This window comes from Lissotriton vulgaris, chromosome 2_1 (genome assembly GCF_964263255.1).
Source record: "Lissotriton vulgaris chromosome 2_1, aLisVul1.2, whole genome shotgun sequence".
NCBI classification, from domain to species: Eukaryota; Metazoa; Chordata; class Amphibia; order Caudata; family Salamandridae; genus Lissotriton; species Lissotriton vulgaris.
In genome coordinates, this window is record NC_141687.1 from 1,809,850,083 (window position 1) to 1,809,865,515 (window position 15,433).

Below are 15,433 nucleotides of genomic sequence, written 5' to 3' on the forward strand. Positions count from 1 at the left end.
ACATAGTTGTGGACAGAGCTTAAGATCTCATCTTTGTTACAGCACACTTCCCAGTCTTTTTTAGAGATGGCTACTAATCTCTGATCATTGTCCTCATGGATAACAGCAACCTCATTAGACTCAAAAGAATCATAAGAATCATCACAACCAGGTAAAGGAGAACAACTTAAATAATCGGCAACTATGTTCTTTTTGCCAGGAAGATATTCAACATCATACATATATCCTAGTAATTTAAGACTTATTCGTGCAAGTCTTGGAATGGCCTTCAACATCCCCTCTGAGGTAAGGATTTTTAGCAGGGGCTTGTGATCAGTCCGCAAGGTGAATCTAGTGCCCCAGACAAATTGTCTAAACTTCCCAATACCCCATACAACAGCTAGCATCTCTCTCTCAATAACTGAGAACTTCCCCTCAAGAGTGGTTAGAGACCTGGGTGCAAAAGCAATTGTGACTTCAAATCCATCACTGCCAGACTGTGAAAAAACATCCCCTAATCCTTTACCACTAGCGTCAGTAGTAATTATGTTGTGCAGGGTGTGGTCAAATGCTTGGAGAGGGAATGCAATAACAATTTTTTTCCTTATAGTACAAAGTCATTTTGTAACACATCATTCCAGACAAATTCCGCCCTTATTTTAAGTAATTGTCTAAGATTAAAAGTCTTGCCTGCAAAACCCCTCACGAATTTTGAGTAAAACTCAACCATCCCTAGAAATGACCTAAGGTCGTCTTTAGAACAGGGAATAGAAGCGTTTTCAATTGCCTCAACCAACTTTTTTTTTTTAAAAATGCCTTTTGCACCCACTTCATGTCCTAAATAGGTCAAGGAGTTCATACCCAATTTGCACTTTTTTAACTCAGCTGTCAAACCATTACACTCAAGTGTTTTCAATACAGAAATAAGTCTTTTGTCATGGTCTTCTCTGGCTTTACCCATTACAAGTATATCGTCTTGGAAATAAGTTACACATTCCATGCTCTTGAACAACTTATGCATCAGACGTTGAAAAACGGCCGCTGCCGATGCCAGTCCAAACGGCATTCTTATGAACTGATAACACCCAAAGGGAGTTATAAAGGCTGTTAGTTTTTTACTTGACTCGTGCAGGGGAATTTGATGGTACGCTGATGCCAAGTCTATAGAAGAAAACCATTTTATGCCAAAGCTTTGTGCTAAAAGTTCATCAATCCTGGAGAGAGGAAATTTATCAATTACAATGTTTTTATTTAAGTCGCCTAAATCAATGCATAAGCGGAGACGGCCGTCCGATTTCCTCGCGATGATCAATGGCGCCAACCATTCTGAGCTTTCTATTGGTTCAATGACTCCCTTTTTTTCCAAGATGTCCAATTCCTTCATGACATCACTCCTGACGCTTAAAGGGATATTCCTTGCTTTATGGCAAATTGGTTTAGCACCATCTTTTAAGATAATTTTGTGTGTGAAGCCAATCGATTTCCCAATCTCACCTGAAAAAACTTTAGGAAATTGCAAGGTTATTCTGTCTAGAAATTCTTTGTTGTCCTCTTCAAGGATCAAAACCTGAACATCACTTCTTGCATTTAAGATAATGCCTAATGCACCTTGATCGATCCAGCCAAGAACGGATGGACCAACTTCAGCAACATATAATTTGCCCAAACACTTCCGTCCTTCGAATTCAAAAATGTCCTCAACGAACCCCACCATGGGAATTCTTTTACCAGTATACGTAACAGGCTTAATATCAGGTGGCAATAACTCCTTTTTTAAAACATGTGCAAACAACTTTTCCCATATATCACGCTTAACAATCGTGTAAGGAGAGCCAGAATCAGGTACAATATTAATTAAAACTCCCCCTATTGAGATGTCACAAGTAGGTTTTTTAGATCTTCAATTTATATTCAAAACAGCGCTCTCATCTTCCCAGAAGTCAAGGATACAAAAGATGCTATCATCACTAGATGTATCATCGTTCTCAGCATTTGGTTCATTAGAGTCATCAATACATTTGACGATTTTCTTATCTTTCCCAGATTTAAATTTACAAACTTTAGAAAAATGTCCAATTTTATTGCAAAAATTGCATTTTGATTTTAAGGCTGGACATTTCCGTTCATTAGCATAATGTCCATTGAACCCACATCTGAAACAATTAGGAATGTTTTCTTTTTTATCTTTAAAAGATGGACCAGGATTAGCGTTTTTTTATAAGAGAAAGAGGATTTATAATTGTTCTTTTTTTGATAGTTGTGAGACACTTTGCTCACAGTTAGTCCATCTTCTTTATCATTGTCCTTAAGGGCAACTTTAGCACACCTCTTAGACATTTCTGCCTTTCTAACAATCGCAAAAATTTTGTTAAGTGGAGAATCTCCACAAGTCCAAAGCTTTTCTTGAATAGAGGTATTGTTGCAATGCATTACTAATTGGTCCCTAACGAAACTATCATGAAGGGTGCTAAACTCGCAATTAATGGCTAACTTCTTTAGGGATGAAACATAGTCTTCAACAGACTCTGACTTCCCTTGTTTCCTTTTGAAAAATTCATATCTGCTTATTCCTACACAAACTGGTGGATGGTAATGCATATCTAAATCCTCCAGAGTGTCTAGGAATGCAGTGTTGTCATCAGCTCTAACCTTTTTTTCCATCTGATTGAAAATTCTATTGCCTTCCGGCCCCAGACTATGTAAAAGCATTTTCTTCTTCCTCTTTTGAGAAAATGCATCATCCTGTTCTTCCTCTAAGGCCTCTATGTAATTTAAAAAGTAGACTTTCCAATCCGATCATTTAATTGATGGTTCACCAGGTCGGGGTAAAAATGGAATAGGAGTATTCAACCCTCCTTGTGATGCCATTTGATAATTCAAACAATTCTAAAGGCAACCTGAAAATAAAATGTTAATATTAGAGCAGAATAAAACAGAATGAAAATATAATGAGCAAAAAAAAGAAGAATTACAATGTAAGGAGAATAAAAAACAATTAAAACAAATAAGACATCTGAAAGGTGTGCATGTCACCGAAACATTTCAATGAAACATGCAACAATGGTGTTCATATCACCGCAGAATTAAATCTTCAGGATACTTCAAATGTTTCTTAAATTCACTGAAGACGGATTATAACAGTACCTTGAATGCCAAAAAAATCAGTTCGAGTAATATTAAAATCTTCAGTTACTCGAAAATGAAGCGCAGAACATCCGTGGGTAATCAACGAACGTGAATGAAATTGACACTGACAGCAAAATGGAGGCACATTGCGTGACCTCGATCACGTGATGATATAGAACGTGACGTGAGATGAACTTTGCAGCGTCGCTTTAAGATTCCAAAGAAAACGTCACACAACTCACAGAAGAAGAACCGAGAGCCTCACAGCTGACAGCAAGAACATGCTTCACGCTCCAGAACGCTTCGTCGATTTAAACGATGCGCACAGGTACCGTTGCTTTTAACAAAATGACGAAGTACAGTTGCTCCCAACCAAATAACGAAGTGTAAACTTGAATTGGTCAAATAGGAACTTCAGTATTTCAACCACAGTAGTAACAGGCACCACTCAATTTGTGTGCATTTAAATGTCTCGGCAAAGTTAAAGTAATCGGAGTAATTTCTCAAGACGATTACTAAATAAGTTCAAATGTCACCACGGTAAAAGAGTCAATATTATGGTACTCAAGGTTCGCAAATGTTAAGAAAGGAATTCCTGTGCTAAGGATTACGAAGCTTCTTTTTCCGTGTTTAAAATCCAGGAAAGGAGTAGAAAATAATAAAAAAAATCCTTGCGTAGGTTCTTGATCTACCTGCTTGCTAATTTGTTAATAGAAGTCGGATCCCATCTTCTGTCGCCAAAATGTAAAGAATGAGGGACCAAATATTGTATACAAAAGTGCAGTTTATTGGGTAGCAAGCAGGTACGTCCTTATCCTGTCAGGCTCCGTCAATAACAGATATTTTCCCTGCATTCTGGAGTGTGGTTATGGTGCATCATCCGACTCCATGGTAACCGGAGAATGCACCACGAGCACGACACCACAGGCTCTTATCTGTTTCCCGTCGTCGAATTACAGTCTTCGTGCGCTCTTGTGTGGAACTTCTTTTATATGAGCCTGCTTGTCAGCTGAACGTTTTCCCCTTTCCTTCACCCCAATCCCCCTTCCTCTTGTTTGTTATTTGTACGCCAGCTGAATAAATTCAAACAATAGGCAAGATCAGCAATTCATGCTTTTCATGACTATGATTGTAACAAGTCCGGATCGTCTTTTATAAACATGTACATCTTTATATTTCATTGCATTCTCCTGCCATTTGCTGGACCTACTGTTAATCTTTCAGACACACAGACCCACTCCTATGTTTGTATAACGATGGAACGTCAGTATAGCTGCCAAGGTTTCAGATTCCCAAAGTGTGACATTTTCATATATCAGTGTAATTATGAGTGACATTTCTATGACTATGAGTGACACTTTCACGCAAGCAAAATCAAGCAATGAAGACGAGGGAAGCATATTTAAATATCAGAAATTACACACATTTGAACAACGAGAAACTGATATCATGGGCCCTGTTCTGGCTCAAAATACCCCATCTCTCACCTCAAATGCTAAAATAGACGCACAGCTACTCAATGATTGGGTCGGGAATATGGTTTCTTCCATTGCACCAGCCTCACGAGCAATATCTAAATGGGACTCCCCCTCCGCTCCCTGGTTCTCTCAGGACCTCAGGGTGGAGAAAACAGCCTGTAAGAGGCTGGAGAGACTGTGGAGGGTATATTACGGGCCCTTAGAAAAAACCAGATATAAGGATGCATCCAAAAAATTACAGAAGGCTATTAGAAAGGCAAAAAAACAGTTTTACGCGGATTATATCCAGCAGGCAGAGCAGTCGAGCAAACAGATCTTTAAGGTGGTACAGTCCTTTTTCAAACCTAAATGTATTGAGAGGGAGGTCCCCCGTCAACCACTCTGTGCGAAAACATCTCTGAGTTCTTTGATCAAAAAATCAAACAAGTCTATGAGTCCTTTGGGCCAGAGAAAAAAACGGTGAAAACGGACCTAGCCATCAAAGATGTGATGGGTGAAACCTTAGCTCAATTCCAGGCGATACCCCTGAGTGCGGTTAGGCAAGAACTAAACCGCTGCAAGTCTGGTTCACCGGACGACCCGTGTCCATCTAAACTCTGGTGCACCATAGCTGATTTTGTGGCCCCCACATTACAACAGATCTGGAATACGTCCATCGTCTCGGGGGTATTCCCGAACATTTGGAAACATGCAACCCTCCTCCCGCTTAAAAAAAAACCTAATGGGGATCCAAAAGACCTCAGCAATCTACGCCCGATCTCTCTGCTAGCAGCACCGGGAAAAATGTTCGAGAAAATAATACAGCTGAGCAAATTCATTGAAGACAACAAGATACTGCATGAGACGCAATCAGGCTTTCGTCCTGGCTTTAGCACGGAGACAGCACTAATTGAGGTGGCAGAGTCAGTAAGGTGGTCGATGGATTCGGGAAGCTCAGCGATGCTGGTACTCCTGGATCTGTCGGCCGCCTTCGACATGGTTGATCATGCTAGACTCTTGCTGCGACTGGCTGAAATAGGCATCCGTGACCAGGCTCTGGGGTGGATACACTCGTATCTGTCCCAGAGAACACAGAAGGTGGCACTGGGGACTGTATCCTCAACACCCAAAGTCCTCAGTTTTGGCGTCCCGCAAGGGTCGGCACTCAGCCCCTCTTGCTCAACATCTACCTCGCCCCACTCTTTACCCTGATTGCCAATTGGGGTGTCAAGGCAATCTCATACGCCGATGACACCCAATTGGTATTTCCGTATTCAGAGGTGTCGCAGGAGTCCTTCTCGAGCTTCAAGGGCTGTCTCCAAGATGTGGCCTGTTGGATGAATACAAATAAATTAAAACTGAATGCTAATAAAACGGAAGTGATCTTTTTTGGTAAAGGCCCCCCTCCACCCTCAGAGCTATGGTGGCCAGCGGAGATGGGACAAGCCCCCTCACCCAGCCTAACGGCAAAAAATCTGGGAGTGCGGTGGGATGACAGTCTGTCCTTTACCTCGCATATTCAACAAGTAGTTGGCTGCTGCTTGAGTAAGCTGAGGAATCTCCGCAAGATTCTGAGACTTATCCCTGAGAGTTGTCGGAAAACAGTAATCCATGCCACAGTGACATCTAGGCTGGATTACGCCAACGGCCTCTATCTGGGCTTACCTAAATACCTAATTCAAAAACGTCAGCTGGTCCAAAATGCGGCTGCGAGACTGTTAATGTGGCTTCCTTTTAAGCACTCAGTCTCTCCGTATCTTCGATCACTGCACTGGCTACCAGTTGTCAGCAGAATCAAAGTTAAGGCACTCACGTTGGCCTTTAGATCTCTGTTTGGCACCTGCCCTAAGTATTTGAAAACCCGGCTCCCGAGATACTCCCAGGCCTGTGCGCTTCGCTCCAATTGCCGCGTTCGACTTGCCGTCCCACAAGTAAAAAGAGCTCGGCTGGGGGGTCGAACTTTTTCGGCAAATATTGCGACACTGTGGAACACCCTGCACCCAGCAATTCAGCAAGCCCCCTCTGAAAATTGCTTCAAGCGGTTGCTAAAGACTTGGCTCTTTACCCAACCACGCTAAGCACCCCCTCTTCAGTCCTCTGGGTTAACTGTGTTCTTCCTAGCGCCGGGACACCTCCTCGTGAGGTAGCTGTTCGCGCTAAACAAAATGCTGTATTATTATTATTATTAAGAAGATCTTAAAACTGCTGCAATTGACCTATGGCTTTGCGTTACTCAATATTGATGACTGCTGTAATTTCTATTGTAATGCTCCTTGTTATCATATATGGCCTACCACCATCGTGTAGTATCAATTATTTATATGCCTTATATGATCTATTTAATTCCTAAAGCACCCCAACATCTTTCGGTCACTCTCTCACAGACAGTTCATTTGCTTTATAGTTCTGCTCATACCAATGTAGGGTGTCAGGGCACTTCACATCCGACACACATTATATCAACACAACTCTTTTGTGGGTACTCCAGTGTAGCAAATGTTATTCGTAGCACACCTCCCCTGATAGCAGCTGAAGTGGTTAATAGGTAGTTCATACATCAAGCAAGCAATAGTGTGGGATGAAACTGAAGCTCTTTGCAGTGTTCATAAACATTCTGGTGTACTGCAAGAAATCGCGCACAAATATATAATTAGCAACTGGGGGCTCACGCCAGCAGATTGAAAAAATACTGTAGTGTCACCTGTGACCTTAGTATCAACACAGGCCGGCACTGACTGCCGGCTGCAGCTGCCTGACCACGCTCAGCCATTGTAAATCACACAGGCTGATGGCACTTACTTGGGACAGTAGTCGCAGAGTCCGGAGGAGTGTAGCGCCGCGGGTGGCGCTCTAACAATTGCTTGATAGGCGACGCCACGGCAGTCTCTCTGTAAGGCAGTGGCTACAGGCTCACTTAGGCCGCAAGCCACTGGGACTTGCGGTAATTTGGGTTTGCCGGCCGCCCGCCTCAATCATTGTCACCCTCCAGGCTGGCAGGACAGTCAGTCCCGGGCGGAGCCGTCCACAGTGACACGCAGACAGTCCTAGCGGCCCCTGCAACCAGGTGGGGGGTCACTCTCTCCTCTCAGGCTCCCTCAGGTCTAACATTGTTGAATTGAGGGGGTTAAGTAAATTAATGGGTGATAGCGCACGTCGGCGCCGGTGCGAACAGTGCTTGCTGGAGGAAGCGCGACGCTGCAAGCGCCATATTTGAACATTTTGGAGCCGCGCAAACACTAGGCAGCTAGCACTTTCATTTACAATCTTCCGGGGCAGCAAGATGTGATGTCACCGCGGCCTCCAAGCGCAGGCCTCAAGATGTGGTGATTCAAGGTGATATATTGTATCAGTGTGAGTCACGGTCCCTGCAAGCAGCCGTAATTCATCAACTGCAAGTCTGTGAGAGCAGTGGGGGGACGGCGCGCTGCCATACTAAACAGTTTAAACAGCCAAGCAGCACTTCAGTGGCCGGTGTGAGACACATGCATTATGCGTGACAACGCATTTCAGTGCGGTGATGCGGAACACCACACTGAAATGCGTTAGCGTCACACCTGATGCGTGATGCTTGGCAGGCCTGCGTCAGTGAGTGCAGCAGAGTACAAAAAAGGCATTTTTCAGCTTGTTAACTTTTTACAGACTCCCAAGGGTTACATGCGTGAACCTTATCAACCATTTACTTTGTCCTGGCTTTCTCGAGTTTGGTGGTTCATGTACATTTGCCACAACAATTGTCATTTAATCGTGTACTGCTTGGAGAAAAAACGTAGGGCATATTCTCAAGGATTTATTGCTGAGTTATCGTCACTTTATCGGAGCCAAAGTGGCGATAAATGTATTGCCCTGCTAGACCCGGCCTTGTGGTGTGGGCCTCCCTGCCCCGTAGCATCACAACCCTGACCCCTTCACCACACCAGACCCCTGATTATCATGGCCTACGCGACCCACTCCCTGTATGACCCCACAGATAGGACAAGACTTCCCCGTCACCACCCTCTATCCTCCCGGTACCGGACGCCCCCACACCCCATCACACCCGTAGGCCTCCGGTAACCATTCCCCTGTACCTAAAGTGGCCGACCCCGACCCCAGCGAGACCTAGGCCCTAGACGCGCCATGCCCAGGTGGGGGGTAGAGAGTTTCCCGTGAGCAAGATAGGGAGGAGCAGTTTCGCTCACACCTCTGACCTCCTCTCGGGAGATGGGTTTCGATCGCTCCTCCGGCCTCCCTGGTGGTTGGCTCCACGCATGCTGGTGTCTGGGATCCTTCCAGATCCAACTTCAAAGGATCAAAGGGCCGGGTGGCAGGAAACCCCGACAAGCGGCCCCCAGGCGCTAAGACCCCTGCCTGCGGGGACTCCAGACTTCAAAGGAGAACAGACCTATAACAAGGGGTGCTCTGGAACGATCAGCAGTTGAATCCTGGAAGAAGAGAGCCCTGCTGACGTGGTCACGGCTCAACGGAACATCGAAGAAGAAACGCTACCTGAACTCTTGAATCTTGGCAAGCCCTGCTGACATTGTCGCGGCTTAAGCTTGGCAGAGACGGACTTCTGCCTGAACCATCTGAGCCCTGCTGACGTGGTCCCGGCTCCCTTGAACTCTGAGAACACCTGAGCCCTGCTGATTCGATCGCGGCTCCCCGAAGATCGTAAGAACTCCTGTTCATTCCTGCTCGAGCCCTGCTGACTTGGTCGCGGCTCCCTGGAACTCGGAGTACACCTGAGCCCTGCTGATTGGATCGCGGCACCCCGAAGATCGTAAGACCTCCTGTTCATTCCTGCTCGAGCCCTGCTGACTTGGTCGCGGCTCGGAGACTATTCTGGTCCGGCTGGACCCAAGATCTTACCGTATCCCCCGGCTCGAGGATTGAGAGCTGTGCGCCGGATACGCTGTTGCCTTTGACTCTGAACAATTGAGACTGTCCCTCTACCCCTATCCTTACCGAGACTCTATGAACCCTTGTTTTGCTTGTACATACGTGACCTGAGGATCATAAAGATCCAGATATTCTGATCGATAAAAGAACCGTTCCTCAGAACCTACTGTGTGGTGTCCCTTTGTCGAGTGGTGCTAGCTCAGCGCGTGCAATCCTAGAGACAAGACTCTTCCCCTGAAGGGTCTCCCGCCAGTGCTCGGCAGTGTTCCTGGGAGAGGTGGGTCTTGGGGTGGTCAGGAGCATATTCTGTGCCCCCCTGGGATCGCCCCTTCTAACATTGGTGGCAAGCGATGGGATCCGAGTCCACATCTAGATATCGTACAGTAAGCGGCTGACGCACTACCGAACAAAGACGGAAGAAAGAGCCATCATGAGTCCCACTGGAACCAACGTGAGTCCTACGTTCCGAGAGGACCAGTTGGAAGAATATACGCACAAAGAATTGAAGCAGTTTTGTAAAGACTTTAAACACCAAAGTAGATTTTCAGAAAGCCCTGAAGGCCTGGGTGGAGTCCGGAGCCACCCTTCCCCAAACAGAAGGAGAGGTGGAGCAGCCGAACGCACCCAGAATCTCCCAAGGGGGAAGCAGTGGCACCCAGGTACGAAGCAACGCACCAGATGAGGGCCTATCCCCGGAAGAACTAGCGGACAGAGAGAGAAGCCGCAGCCACGAACTAGAACTGGCCAAACTGAAGATAGAAGGAGAACTGAAATTGGCAGAGAAAAAGTTAGCTGTGGAACAGTTACGCGTGCAAGGGGAGTTGGAAGAAAAGAAACTCCAACGAGAGCAGGAGGGGAAGAAACTGCAACTAGAGCACGAGCGCAGCCTAAAGGAGATCAAGCTCAAGGCGAGGAGTGAGGAAACCAGGCTCCCAGGGAACCGAGAGACCTCTTCCCCGGTGGAACCGAAAGTTCACATCCCCAAGGATGTGGTGAATGAGTATTATAAAAACGACGACATCCAGCAATGGTTTAAGGCCTATGAGGTAGCTATGACCTCTCACCGAGTCCCACAGAAGGATTGGGGGGCTGGGTTATGGGGTCGGTTCCTAAGCGAGGGGAGAGATACCCTGCTAGACCTGCCATCTACAGTACTGAACTCCTACAACCACATGAAAGAGGCCCTATTAGCCAGATATGGGCTCACCCCCCAAATGTATCGACAGCGATTCCGAGACTGCAAGAAGATTCCTGGCACCACGTGGGTGGAGTACGTGAACTTTTATAGCAGGGCCTTGGAAGGGTGGATCAAGGGCAGCAAGGTCACCACCTTCGAGGAACTATTCGACCTGATCGCTTGGGAGCACCTGTCCGCGAATTGTTTTGTAGCACTACGCCAGCATCTCCTCGACAGCAAGCTCACAGATCCAAGGAAGCTGGTCGTCGAAGCTGATCACTGGGTGAACACCCGGGTCCCCCGGGGCCCCGTGTGAGACTACGCCCGAAACAGTCAGGGACCTCCCCGCCAGAGAGGGGTTAAACCAAGGAAGACAGAGGGAATTCCAGTCAGGTCCCCAGCGTAGCCCCCCAAGAAACCAACCCCCGAACTTTCCAGCCCCTCCACCAGCCAGCACAGGGCCACCAGGTAGGCAAGGGCCCGAGTCAATATCACCTGCTTCTGATGTCAACAGTCCGGTCATTACGCCAGTGACCCCCAGTGTCCCATGTACCAACGGCCCGCAACGACAGCTCCCCCAGCCCGAAAAATGGCCACCGTAGCCCTAGGAGAAGAGTTTGATGACACCGAAGAGTGGGAACCTGCTGCCATGGCCCTAGTCTCCCTAGGAGACTGAGAAATGATCCCTGGAGCCCCCCTGCCCGCCAACACCAAGAAATACCGACAGCTGGTGACGGTCAATGGGAACAGAGTGGAGGCTATTCGCGACACCGGGGCGAGCGTCACCGCTGTCCGCTGTCACTTGGTCACAGAGGACCAGATCCTACCCAACGTCTTTTGCCCCGTGATTTCCTCTTCCAATTCAGAGAGCCTATGCAAAATGGCCTTAGTACCCTTCGAGTGGGGGGGGTGACCGGCAAGTTGCGAGTGGCCGTCCGAACCTCCCAACCGGTGGACTGTCTACTGGGCAATGATCTAGAAAGCTCCCTGTGGGGACAAGTAGAACGAAAGGCCCACCTCGGAATGATGGGCCTACCCGAATGGGTGTGCGCTACCACGCGATCTATGTCCGCCCGACTGCCGCCCTTGGGGGAGTCGAGCCCGAAGCCCCAAGCCAAAATCCGGTTGACGAGGACAGGGGCAGGCTGCCCGAGCCCGGCGATCTCCCCACGGGAGGAGAACCCATCCCAGACGACGGGCCCTTATGTCCGGATCCCGCACAGGTCACCAAGTTAGGTGACCTGCCCGAGTTGGCACAATGGCGCCACGAGGGGGGCCCCTCCCGGGAGGAGTTCTGCCGAGAACAAGCTACCTGCCCTTCCCTAGTTGGACCCCGGCAACAGGCCGACGCCCAAGCTGCAGGCGACCAGTCCGGAACCCATTGGGTTTACTGGGAGAACGACCTCTTGTACAGTGAGTAGAAGTCTGCCGAACTAGGGTCAGCCCGGGTGCTGGTGGTACCCCTACGATTCTGAGACTTCCTCCTTGGCCTGGCCCATGACGTACCCCTGGCGGGACACTTGGGCCAGAATAAAACCTATCACCGCTTGGTCACCCATTTCTATTGGCCAAAGATGCAAGCCAACGTAGAGGCCCACTGCAAGTCTTGCCCAACGTGCCAGGCTAGCGGAAAGAGTGGAGGTAAGCGCAAGGCCCCACTCCAGCCCTTCCCCGTTGTCAGTACCCCCTTTGAGCGAGTGGGGATCGACATCGTGGGACCTCTGGATCCCAGGACCTCTCAGGGTCACTGATTAATCCTAGTCCTGGTGGACCATGCCACCAGGTACCCTGAGGCCATTCCCCTCCGGACAGTAACGGCCCCTGTGGTGGGCCGGGCCTTGATGGGGATATTTTCCTGCGTAGGTTTTCCCCGAGAGGTGGTGAGCGACCGCGGCATGAACTTCATCTCGAAGTACATGATGTCCTTGTGGCAACAATGTGGAGTGTCGTACAAATTCACCACCCCGTACCACCCTCAAGGAAATGGCCTAGTAGAACGGTTTAACCGGACTCTAAAGGGGATGATCATGGGCCTAGAAGAGCCCCTACGGGGCAAGTGGGACGTCCTCATCCCCTGCCTCCTGTTCACCTACCGGGAAGTCCCAAAAAAATCCTTGTGGTTCAGCCCGTTCGAATTGCTCTATGGACACCCCATCCGGGGACCCCTTAGCCTGGTCAAGGAGGGTTGGGAGACGGCGCTCCGAGAACCGCCCCAAGAGGTGTTTTGATACATCTTGGCCCTCCGAAACCAGACTCGGAAGTTCCGGGAGCTTGCAGAGGCAAACCTCGAGGCGAGCCAGGAGGAAATGAAACGCTGGTATGACCCTCTGGTCGAGTTCCAACCGGGCCAGCAGGTCTGGGTGATGGCCCCGGTGAAACCTTGCGCCCTCCAAGATAAATGGACAGGGGCCTTCAAAGTAGTAGAGCGGAAGAGTTAAGTCACGTACTTAGTGGACGTCCAGTCCCCTCGGAATCCCCTCCGGGTCCTCCACGTGAACCGCCTCAAACCTCACTTCATGCGGACGGAGTTGAGTTTGCTCCTAGCCACAGACGATGGGGCGGAAGAAGAAACGGAGCCTCTCCCGGACCTCCTGTGTGCTAAAGAAAAAGATGGCTCTGTAGAGGGAGTCAGCCTCTCCTCCTCCCTCACTCCACACCAACGCGAAGACTGCCGCCAACTGTTAGGGCAGTTTGCCGACCTCTTCTCCCTCGTCCCCAAGGTCACCGACTTGTGCGTCCACGACGTGGACACGGGGGAAAGCCCGCCGGTACGGAACAGAGCCTACCGCGTCCCTGACAGAGTCCAGTCCTGCATCCAGGCCGAGGTCTCTAAGATGCTAACCCTGGGGGTCGTCGAGCCCTCTGACAGTCATTGGGCCAGTCCGGTGGTATTGGTCCCAAAAGCAGCTGTCCCTGGTGTCGCCCAGAACTAAGGTTCTGTGTGGACTACCAGGGGCTCAATGCGGTTACCCGAGCTGACGCTCACCCTATCCCCCGCGCAGATGAGTTCATTGACCGCCGGTTACTGGCAAATTGCGCTCACAGAGGGAGCCAAGGAGCGGTCCGCTTTCTCCACCCCGGATGGGCACTATCGCTTCCGAGTGATGCACTTTGGAATGAAAAATGCCCCGGCCACCTTCCAAAGACTGGTTAACCGGCTCTTGGCCGGGCTGGAAGAGTTCAGCGCCGCGTACCTGGACGATATTGCGGTGTTCAGCTCGCAGTGGACCGAGCACCTCCGGTACCTCCGGAGGGTATTGATGGCCCTACGCCAGGCCGGCCTAACAGTCAAAGCCAGCAAATGCCAAATCGGGCAAGGCTCTGTGGTTTACCTGGGTCACCAGGTCGGAAGCGGGTAGGTCACCCCCCTCCAACCGAAGATGGACGCCATCTTGGCCTGGGAACCCCGAACGACCCAAACAGAAGTCAGAGCCTTCTTGGGATTCACTGGTTACTACCGAAGGTTCATAAAGAGTTATGGCAGCCTAGTGGGTCCCCTTACAGAACTCACTTCTAAGAAATAGCCTAAACAAGTACAATGGAGCACCTCCTGCCAAGAGGCGTTTGATGCCCTAAAGACAGCCATGTGCACCACCCCTGTGCTCCAAGCCCCTGACTACTCAAAGAAGTTTGTAGTACAAACTGATGCTTCCGAGCATGGCATTGGAGGCGTCCGATCACAGCTCAATGAGAAGGGCCTAGATCAGCCCGTAGCCTTCATTAGCCGGAGGTTACTGCCCCGAGAACAACGGTGGAGCACCATTGAATGAGAGGCATTCGCCGTAGTCTGGGCTCTAAAGAAGCTAAGGCCCTACTTATTCTGAACCCACTTCCAAGTCCAAACGGATCATTGACCCTTACGGTGGCTCATGCAAATGAGAGGAGAGATCCCCAAACTGTTGCGATGGTCAATCTCCCTCCAGGGGATGGACTTCACTGTAGAACATCGCCCTGGTACTGACCACGCCAACGCTGACGGCCTCTCCAGATTCTTCTGCCTCAGCGAAGAGAACCCCCAAGGGGATGGGTAGTTCTCCCTGACTTTCAGCTGGGGGTGACGCGTGTTAGACCCAGGCTCGTGGCGTGGGCCTCCCTGACCCGTAGCGTCCCAACCCTGACCCGTGCACCACACCAGACCCCTGATTATCATGGCCTACCCGACCCACTCCCTCCATGACCCCACAAATAGGACAAGACTTCACCGTCACCACCCTCTATCCTCCCGGTACCGGACGCCCCCACACCCCATTACTCCCGCAGGCCTCCGGTAACCATTCCCCTGTACCTAAAGTGGCCGACCCCGGCCCCAGCGAGACCTAGGCCCTAGACGCGCCATGCTGGGGGTAGAGGGTTTCCCGTGAGCAAGATAGGGAGGAGCAGTTTTGCTCACACCTCTGACCTCCTCTCGGGAGATGGGTTTCGATCGCCCTCTGGCCTCCCTGGGGGTTGGCTCCACGCATGCTGGGTGTCTGGGATCCCTGCAGACCCAACTTCAAAGGATCAAAGGGCTGGGTGGCAGGAAACCCCGACAAGCGGCCCCCAGGCGCTAAGACCACTGCCTACGGGGACTCCGGACTTCAAAGGAGAACAGACCTATAACAAAGGGTGCTCTGGAACGATCAGCAGTTGAATCCTAGAAGAAGAGAGCCCTGCTGACGTGGTCGCGGCTCAACGGAACATCTAAGAAGAAACGCTACCTGAACTCTTGAATCTTGGCAAGCCCTGCTGACATCGTCGTGGCTCAAGCTTGGCAGAGACGGACTTCTGCCTGAACCATCTGCGCCCTGCTGACGTGGTCGCGGCTCCCTTGAACTCT